Raw genomic sequence first — 10561 nt, 5'->3', positions numbered from 1 at the left:
AGTCTGGTGCCCCTTTCTGGCGTTAAAACGCCCAGAATGGTGCCAGACTGGGCGTTAAACGCCAATTGCTAGGCTTACTGGCGTTTGAACGCCAGCAGCTTCTTCCTCCAGGGTGTGCTATTTTTCTTCCTGTTTTTTTCATTTTGTTTTTGCTTTTTCAATGGATTTTGTGACTTCTTATGATCATCAACTACAAAAAAACATAAAATAACAAAAGAAACTATATAAATTAATCATTGGGTTTGCCTCCCAACAAGCGCTTCTTTAATGTCAGTAGCTTGACAGAGGGCTCTCATGGAGCCTCACAGAATCAGAGCAATGTTGGAACCTCCCAACACCAAACTTAGAGTTTGAATGTGGGGGTTCAACACCAAACTTAGAGTTTGGTTGTGGCCTCCCAACACAAACTTAGAGTTTGACTGTGGGGGCTCTTCTTGACTCTGATTTGAGAGAAGCTTTTCATGCTTCATCTCTATGGTGACAGAGGGATATCCTGAGCCTTAAACACAAAGGATTCTTCATTCACTTGAATGATCAGTTCACCTCTATCAACATCAATCACAGCTTTTGCTGTGGCTAGGAAGGGTCTGCCAAGGATGATGGTTTCATCCATGCACTTCCCAGTCTCTAGGACTATGAAATCAGCAGGAATGTATGGTCTTCAACCTTTACCAAAACATCTCTACAAGTCCATGAGCTTGTTTTCTTGAGTTGTCTGCCATCTCTAATGAGATTCTTGCAGCTTGTACCTCAAAGATCCCTAGCTTCTCCATTACTGAGAGGCATGAGGTTACACTTGACCCTAAGTCACACAGAGCCTTCTTGAAGGTCATGGTGCCTATGGTACAAGGTATGGAAAACTCCCAAGGTCTTGTCTCTTTTGAGGTAATTTCTGCCTAGACAAGTCATCCAATTCTTTGGTGAGCAAAGGAGGTTCATTCCCAAGTCTCATTTCCAAATAACTTGTCATTTAGCTTCATGATTGCTCCAAGGTATTAGCAACTTGCTCTTCAGTGACATACTCATCCTCTTCAGAGGAAGAATACTCATCAGAGCTCATGAAAGGCAGAAGTAAGTCCAATGGAATCTCTATGGTCTCATTTTGAGTCCCAGATTCCCATGGTTCCTCATTGGGAAACTCATTGGAGGCTAGTGCACGCCCATTGAGGTCTTCCTCAGTGGCGTTCACTTCCTCCCCTTCCTCTCCAAATTCGGCCATATTGATGGCTTTGCACTCTCCTTTTGGATTTTCTTCTGTGTTGCTTGGAAGAGTACTTGGAGGGAGTTCAGTAACTTTCTTGCTCAGCTGTCCCACTTGTCCTTCCAAATTTCTAATGGAGGACCTTGTTTTATTCATGAAACTTTGAGTGGTTTTAATTAGATCAGAGACCATGGTTGCTAAGTCAGAGGGGTTCTGCTTAGGATTCTCTGTCTGTTGCTGAGAAGATGATGGAAAAGGTTTGCCATTGTTAAACCTGTTTCTTCCACCATTATTATTGAAACCTTGTTGAGGTCTCTTGATTCTTCCATGAGAGATTTGGGTGATTTCTCCATGAAGAATTATAGGTGTACCATAGGGTTCTCCTAGGTAATTCACCTCTTCCATTGAAGGTTCTCAGGATCATAAGCTTCTTCCTCAGATGAAGCCTCCTTAGTACTGCTTGGTGCATTTTGCATTCCAGACAGACTTTGAGAATCAAATTGACTTGTTGAGTCAATATCTTGTTCTGAGCCAATATGGCATTCAGAGCATCAATCTCAAGAACTCCTTTCTTCTGACTTGTCCCATTGTTCACAGGATTCCTTTCAGAAGTGTACATGAATTGGTTATTTGCAACCATCTCAATTAGCTCTTGAGCCTCTGTAGGCGTCTTCTTCAGATGAAGAGATCCTCCAGCAGAGCTATCCAAAGACATCTTGGACAGTTCAGAGAGACCATCATAGAAAATACCTATGATGCTCCATTCAGAAAGCATGTCAGAAGGACATCTTCTGATCAATTATTTGTATCTTTCCCAAGCTTCATAGAGGGATTCTCCATCCTTCTGTCTGAAGGTTTGGACTTCCACTCTAAGCTTACTCCATCTTTGTGGTGGAAAGAACTTTGCCAAGAAGGCATTGACCAGCTTTTCCCAAGAGTCCAGGCTTTCTTTAGGTTGAGTGTCCAACCATATCCTAGCTCTGTCTCTTACAGCAAAAGGGAATAGCATCAGTCTATAGACCTCAGGGTCAACCCCATTAGTCTTGACTGTGTCACAGATTTGCAAGAATTCAGCTAAGAACTGATGAGGATCTTCCATTGGAAGTCCATGGAACTTGCAATTCTGTTGCATTAGAGAAACCAATTGAGGCTTAAGCTCAAAGTTGTTTGCTCCAATGGCAGGGATAGAGATGCTTCTCCCATAAAAATCAGGAGTAGGTGCAGTAAAGTCACCCAGCACCTTCCTTGCATTGTTGGCATTGTTGTTGTTTTCGGCTGCCATGGGTTCTTCTTCCTTGAAGAATTCGGTCAGGTCCTCTAAAGAGAGTTGTGCTTTGGCTTCTCTTAGCTTTCTCTTCAAGGTCATTTCGGGTTCAGGGTCAGCTTCAACAAGAATGCCTTTGTCTTTGCTTCTGCTCATATGAAAGAGAAGAGAACAAGAAAATGTGGAATCCTCTATGTCACAGTATAGAGATTCCTTGAGGTGTCAGAGGAAAAGAGAAATAGAAAGAAGAAGGAGAAGAAGAATTCGAATTGTGCATTGAGAAGGAGTGGTACTCCATAAATAGAAGGATGTGAGAAGGAGGGAAGAAGATTTTCGAAAATTAATTAAAATATTTTGAAAACATTTTTGAAAAACATTAATTGATTTTCGAAAATCAAAGTGGAAAAGAAACCAAGTGATTTTTTGAAAAAAATTTTTAAATTAGAAATCAAAAAGATTTGATTGAAAACTATTTTTGAAAAAGATGTGATTAAGAAGATATGATTGAAAAGTTATGGTTTTAAAAAGATTTGATTTGAAAACAATTTTAAAAGATATGATTTGAAAACAATTTTAAAAAGATTTGATTTGAAAAATTAATGACTTGCCTAACAAGAAAAGATATGAGTCAAACATGAAACCTTCCTCAACAGAAAAGGCAAAAAATGTTCAATCAAATCATTAATTGTTAGTAAGTATCTTTGAAAAAGGAAAAAAATTAATTTTGAAAACATTTGATTGAAAAGATATGATTTGAAAAAGATTTGATTTTGAAAAACTTTGAAAACTTGAAAAAAAATTGATTTGAAAACAAAATCTTCCCCCTAGCACCATCCTGGCGTTAAACGCCCAGAATGGTATCCATTCTGGCGTTTAACGCCCAAAATGCACCCTTTTTGGGCATTAAACGCCCAACCAGGTACCCTGGCTGGCGTTTAAACGCCAGTCTGCCTTCTTCACTGGGCATTTTCGAATGCTCAGCTTTTTCTGTATAATTCCTCTGCAGTATGTTCTGAATCTTCAATTCTCTGTATTATTGACTTGAGAAGACACAAAGTAAAAAATATTTTTGGATTTTTTTTTTATAATCAAAATGCAACAAGAATCAAATAACAATGCATGCAAGACACCAAACTTAGCAGTTTGTATACTATTGACACTATATGAGACACATAAACACTTAAGTCAAAAGAATTCAAAGATCAGAGTAAAAAAATCATCAAGAATTACTTGAAGATCCTTAAGACACATGAATGCATGCAATTGACACTAAACTTAAGATGAGACACTAGACTCAGGCAAGAAATATTTTTGGTTTTTTTATGATTTTCTAATTTTTTTGTGTTTTTCGAAAATTAAGTGAAAACATCAAAATTCTTAATGAGAATTCCAGGAATCAGTGCAATGCTAGTCTAAGACTCCGGTCCAGGAATTAGACATGGCTTCACAGCCAGCCAAGCTTTCAAAGAAAGCTTCGGTCCAAAACACTAGACATGGCCAAAGGCCAGCCAAGCCTTAGCAGATCACTGCTCCAAAAGCAAGATCAACAAGCTCTTGTGATGATAAGTTGAAACCTCGGTCCAATGAAATTAGACATGGCTTTACAGCCAGCCAGATTTCAGCAAATCATCATGAAACTCTAGAATTCATCTTCAAGAATTTCGAAAATAAATGCCTAATCTAAGCAACAAGATGAACCGTCAGTTGTCCATACACAAGAACAATCCCCGGCAACGGCGCCAAAAACTTGGTGCACGAAATTGTGATCACTACTTTCAAAACATAAACAATCCCTAGTAATGGCTCCAAAGACTTGGTGCTCAATACCATGGCATAAACACAACTTCGCACAACTAACCAGCAAGTGCACTGGGTCGTCCAAGTAATAAACCTTACGCGAGTAAGGGTCGATCCCACGGAGATTGGTGGTATGAAGCAAGCTATGGTCACCTTGTAAATCTCAGTCAGGCAGACTCAATTGGGTATAGTGATGAACGAAAATAACATAAAAGATAAAGATAGGGATACTTATGTATATCATTGGTGTAAGAGCTTCAGACAAGTGTATGAAGATGCCTTCCCTTCCGTCTCTCTGCTTTCTTACTGTCTTCATCCAATCCTTCTTACTCCTTTCCATGGCAAGCTCATGTAGGGTTTCACCGTTGTCAATGGCTACCTCCCATCCTCGCAGTGAAAGCTAATGCACGCACTCTGTCACAGTACTGCCAATCACCGGTGTGGTTCCCTCCCCTACCGGAATAGAATCCAGTGATTCTTTTGCGTCTGTCACCAACGCCCAGCAGGTTACAGGTTTGAAGCACGTCACAGTCATTCAATCATTGAATCCTACTCAGAATACCACAGACAAGGTTAGACCTTCCGGATTCTCTTGAATGCCGCCATCAGTTCTTGCCTATACCACGAAGACTCTGATCTCACGGAATGGCTAGCTCGTTTGTCAGGCGAGCACTCGGTTGTCAGGCGATCAACCATGCATCATGCAATCAGAAATCCAAGAGATATTCACCAAGCCTTGAATGCTTGTAGAACAAGAATGGTTGTCAGTCACCTTGTTCATAGGTGAGAATGATGATGAGTGTCAATCATCACCTTCATCAAGTTGAAGAACAAGTGATATCTTGGTAAAAGAACAAGCGGAATTGAATAGAAGAACAATAGTAATTGCATTAATACTCGAGGTACAGCAGAGCTCCACACCTTAATCTATGGTGTGTAGAAACTCCACCATTGAAAATACATAAGAACAAGGTCTAGGCATGGCCGAATGGCCAGCCTCCCAGAGTGAGTTCAATCATCAAAACATGATCAAAAGACTCTCTATCCAGATCTCAATATCTAATACAATAGTAAAAGGTCCTACTTATAGAAAACTAGTAGCCTAAGGTGTACAAAGAAGAGTAAATGACATAAAAATCCACTTCCGGGCCCACTTGGTGTGTGTTTGGGCTGAGCAATGAAGCATTTTCGTGTAGAGACTTGTCTTGGAGTTAAACGCCAGCTTTTATGCCAGTTTGGGCGTTTAACTCCCAATCAGGTGCCAGTTCCGGCGTTTAACGCTGGAATTTCTTGAGGTGACTTTGAACGCCGGTTTGGGCCATCAAATCTTGGGCAAAGTATGGACTATCATATATTGCTGGAAAGCCCAGGATGTCTACTTTCCAACGCCGTTGAGAGCGCGCCAATTGGGCTTCTGTAGCTCCAGAAAATCCACTTCGAGTGCAGGGAGGTCAGAATCCAACAGCATCTGCAGTCCTTTTCAGTCTCTGGATCAGATTTTTGCTCAGGTCCCTCAATTTCAGCCAGAAAATACCTGAAATCACAGAAAAACACACAAACTCATAGTAAAGTCCAGAAAAGTGAATTTTAACTAAAAACTAATAAAAATATACTAAGAACTCAACTAAAACTACTAAAAACATACTAAAAACAATGCCAAAAAGCGTACAAATTATCCGCTCATCAGTGTGACATGAACTGGGGGTCTATCCCCGGTATGTCGGCTGGTGTCCAGGCAAACAAATCGCCATTTGCTCGAATCATTTCCACCAAAGGCTCTTTCAAGTTGTGGGAGAGGTTTCTGTTCACAAAGGTGAAGTTGTCTTCCAAGTCGCCAACCCTAAACTTTTCCAGGTCTCCTTCGGGCTCTGGTCTTGGTTTGTCATCAATCCTAGCGTCTAGATCAGCCAGGAAGACCCCAGACGCCTCCTTCGACTTGTTCTTTAGTGAGAGACTGCATTATCGCACGCAACTGCCGTTTCAGGGTCTCCCTTAATGGATCCCACCAACCCATCGTCGGCTACAAACTTTATTACCAGTAGCTTGGTACATATTACCACCCCGAACTCGTTGATTGTTTTCCTTCCCGAGATGAGGTTGTAAGCCGTGGAGTCCCTCAGAACAACAAACTCCGCCATTAGCGACCTCTTTCCTTGACCTCCACCTATGGATACCGTGAGACAGATTATTCCATCAGGCTTGATAAAATTATCCCCTAAGCTAACCACCCCGTGCTGGTGAGTTTTTACGTCGGCTTCTCGGAGGCCCAGGGTGTCAAATACATTCCGGAACATGATGTTCGAGTCGGCTCCGGTGTCAATGAGAATTTGCTTGACCAAGCCTATTCCCACTCTTACAGTGATTACCATGGGGGGTTTCTCCGGTAAGTCGTGGAACCATTAGTCCTCTGGTCTGAATGATATTGTTGGGGCTCTCCTGGGGGAGGGTCCACGATTAGCTGATGATACGGCCAAGACCTTAGTGTCTTTCCTTGCTGCCGACTTCGGTCTCGGTGCGGCGTCCCTCCCAACTACGACGTGCACGATGGTGAGGCCGTGGTCGTTGTCCTGTTCGGGCTCCTGCCTTGGCTTCACGGCACGGCTTCTATCATCGTCAGAACGGTCGCGCTCTCGCCTCCTGGGTTCTCCTATAAACTGTGAGAACTCCGCCAGCTTACCTTCACGGATCGCTTGTTCCAGAGTGTCCTTTAAGTCGAAGCAATCTTTGGTTCTGTGGCCAAAACCCTTGTGGTAGTCACAGTAGAGGTTCTTGTTTCTTCTGGTTCTGTCTTTGAGCTGGCGAGGCTTCGACAAGATGCCTTTGTCGGATATCTGTTGGTACACCTTAACGATCGGGGCCGTCAGAGGAGTATAGTTAGTGAACTTTCCTACCCAGAAGAACGGCTTGAAGGGTTTAGTTGGCCCTCCGTCCTTGGAGTGCTCCTTAGGCCTTTCCCCGTTACTGGGCTGACAAGTAGAATGATAGGCGGGTTTCTGCTTGTTGCTGCCACCACTTGGCTGACCTCCTCGTCATTGATGTACTCTCTCGCCACATTCTGGATTTCCTGCATTTTCCACACAGGTTTCATGGTGAGGTGTTTCCTGAAGTCTTCATTCAACAGCCCGTTTGTTAGACACAAGTTGGCCACCGAGTCGGTCAGGCCGTCAATTTCCAAGCATTCATCAATGAACCTGTCCAGATACTTCCTAGTCAGTTTTCAGCTTCTTTGTCTCAACCCTAGCAAGTTGATCGGGTGCTTGGTTTTGGCAATGTACGTGGTGAACTGAGCTAGAAAAGTGCGGGTTATGTCCGCAAAAGTTGTCACAGAGCCTTGAGGGAGGGCGTTGAACCAGCGAATTTCCGGTCCCGCCAAAGTCACAAGGAAGGCGCGACATCTCACCTCATCGCCCACACCTTCCAGGTTCATCCTAACCTCAAAGGCCGTTAAATGTTCCTAGGGTTTCTGGATTCCGTGGTATCTCATGTCCATTGGCTTGTCGAAATGTTTCGGTAGTCGGACCTCGAGAATGGAGTGGTGAAAAGGGGTTGCCCCCATGATTACGGGGTGTCGTCGCCTTCTTGGTCTCTCCCTGTTATCTTCTCAGTTTTCCTCCTCTATGTGTCTCGCTAAGGGTCGAGTGTAGATTATGGGGTCTCGCTTCCTGCTTTCCCCATGGCCCTCCGACTCCACGCGTGTCGGGGGGGATCGGGAGGTCGGTGTGCGCCCGGAGTAGTTTCTCCGGGGGCTTCTTCCTCTAGTTTTCCCTCTCCTTCGGGGAGACCAGGAACGAGGTCGACTCGGACCGGGCTGATAGCGCTCTCTAGTCGCCAGCTCCCTTTCAAGGTTCTGCACCCTGTGGCACAGCTCCTACATTATTCTCGCGCTGTCACTCTCCGTTCCTCCAAAGGAACACCTTTCCTGGAAACGGGAGGGAAGCTCATCTCGCCGGGGAGGGGATCTTGTGCGTTCGCGAGAAGAAGACAAGGAGGCTACCCTACTGGTTCTGTGAACCATTTCCTCTACACGTGGCTCGCCTCCATCCTCTCCTTCCACTGGACCCAACAGAAAATCCATTCAGGCCAGATTCTCCACAGACTGTGCCAATATTCGCAACGTCGGTTCCTGAACAGGTCGGAGGCACTATGAGTGTGTGATGGTTGGTTGGGACCTAAACCTGGGTCACTAGCGTGCGAGTGACTCCCGGGTTGTTGGAGCGGTGAGGGGGGAGCCACCTGCAAAAAGGACTCTGATGCCCAAGTCAGAATCCATACAAGGTGGCAGTAAAGGTGTGGATATGGTAACGTACCTGGGGAGGGGTAGGGCCCTCCCTTTATATAGTCCGTGCTTAGGGTGGGTCTCACAGGATGAGGCTTGCCTTCCAGAAAGCTTCCTTCTCCAACTGTCCTGTACCACGTAGCAGAGGAGAAGGTGTCTTGGGTTTCTTTCCGGTTCGGGTGTTGTGCACCCGTTGGGTCGGCCGGATGGGCCGGGGCACCAGGTCAGCTGGACTGGTCCGAAACAACAAATATCCTATAAAACATGCCTACTTTGTTGAGTTATTGTCTTCGTGTCGGATATATATTGGACACAACACTTATTGACACTCGTCCGACACGCGTGTCTTAATAAAAAATAAAAAATATTTTTCGGATATGTTTGGACACACCTAAATACTATCACGTGTCAGTGTATTCAACTTTATTCTTAACATATATTATTGAAATAAATTAAAAATAATATATTATTATTTATTAAAATAAAAAATATTTTAAATATTTTATATACTTAAAATAAAATATTAAATAAATTAAAAAATTAATTTATATTTTATTATCAATACAATATTAAAATATTATTATTATTTTTTAAAAAATTATTTTATATTATATATATATATATATATATATTTTATAAAATTTTAAAATTCGTATATCAATGTGTTACCTATCGTGTTGTGTTTTATATTTGTATTTGTGCCTCTGCATACAATTCACTAGATTTAGCTGCGAAATTAAAAAGGAAAAAACAAAATAACCACTCTACACACTTTTTGCTATTTTCTAGTGCTTCTTTGTTTGTTTGCTTCTAGGTAAGAATTCCGGTTTTAGAAGAACAAAACTATTTTCGAAGAGATTTGGATCAAATTGAATTAAATGAATATATATAGTAATGTTAATAAGTACGTGTTGCAAATAGACATGTATATTACTTGTCACTAAAACACCTTTTAATAGTAAAATAGTTTTTTGTCATAAAAAAATTTACGTAATTACTTCGCCTACGTTTTCAATAAAAAATTTGTGCTTATTACTTCTAAACAAATTTTCCGTTTATTATCATAAAATTTATGGGCTAATTTTTTTCCAAATTTAATCAGCGTGTTATGTAATATTATGAAGTGTTAGTGTGTTTTTCATAAATATAGAATTAATTTTTTTAATTTAAAAATAAAAAATCAGAGATTCGGTTTTAGCTTGAAGATAAAAAATTGAGTCTCAGATTTTGGGTATAGTGAATTCAAATTTTTTATTAGCATAATTAAAAACTTTCGAATTGTATGGAGTATTTTTTTTGGTGAATTTTATAGTGTTTTGTATTATGGTGTCTAAATTGTCTAATCTATTTTTATAAATAAAAAATAAAATGTATAAAATAAAAGTAAATTATTTAAAATTTGTTAAATATTATCTATTAATTTTTTTAATAATTTAACATAATATTTTAAATACCATAGCATTCATCATTTATTTTTTTAAATTGCAACAAATTGATAGATCAGTTTTGAGATTAAAAAAAATTCAAAAAATCCAAATCGATGAGTCAGTTTTGTATATTTTAAAAAAATTTAAATCATAAAATTCCAAATCAAAAGCTTCAATTTGTGCTAATAAATAATTTGAATTTACCACACCCGAAAAGTGAAGTTTAATTTTCTACCCCCTCCCAAAACCAAGCATTCGACTTGTGATTTCTAAATTAAAAAATAATTAATTCTATATCCATAAAAAACACACCAATATTCTATAGTACTATATAATACGCCGTGAATTTATCACCTAAAAAAAATTAACAAAAATTTATGTGCTTTTTATAAAAAAATTTATGTATTTATTTTCTATTTTTTCTTAAAAAATGTGTATTAACCTTAAAAAATTTATGTATTTATCGTCATAAAATTTTTGTATTTATTGTAACTCATTTTTTTTGTATTTTCTTCATATATTTTTCTTTAAAAATTTGTTTGTTTATTTTTAAAATTTCTATGTATATTATCATAAAATTTTTGTGTTTATGTTCA

General features: G+C 40.3%; 1 non-coding gene across 1 annotated transcript; it reads left to right on the top strand.

Annotated features, from left to right (window-relative positions):
* Positions 1–1970: 1970 nt before the first annotated feature.
* Positions 1971–2078, top strand: LOC130932285 (small nucleolar RNA R71). Its single transcript, XR_009067442.1, has one exon. It is a non-coding gene; the product is annotated as a small nucleolar RNA R71 (small nucleolar RNA).
* Positions 2079–10561: the final 8483 nt, after the last annotated feature.

The sequence above is a fragment of the Arachis stenosperma genome, chromosome 5, assembly GCF_014773155.1.
Source record: "Arachis stenosperma cultivar V10309 chromosome 5, arast.V10309.gnm1.PFL2, whole genome shotgun sequence".
NCBI lineage: Eukaryota > Viridiplantae > Streptophyta > Magnoliopsida > Fabales > Fabaceae > Arachis > Arachis stenosperma.
Note: the sequence above shows the minus strand (reverse complement) of the source record. Positions and strands in the feature narration are given on the sequence as shown.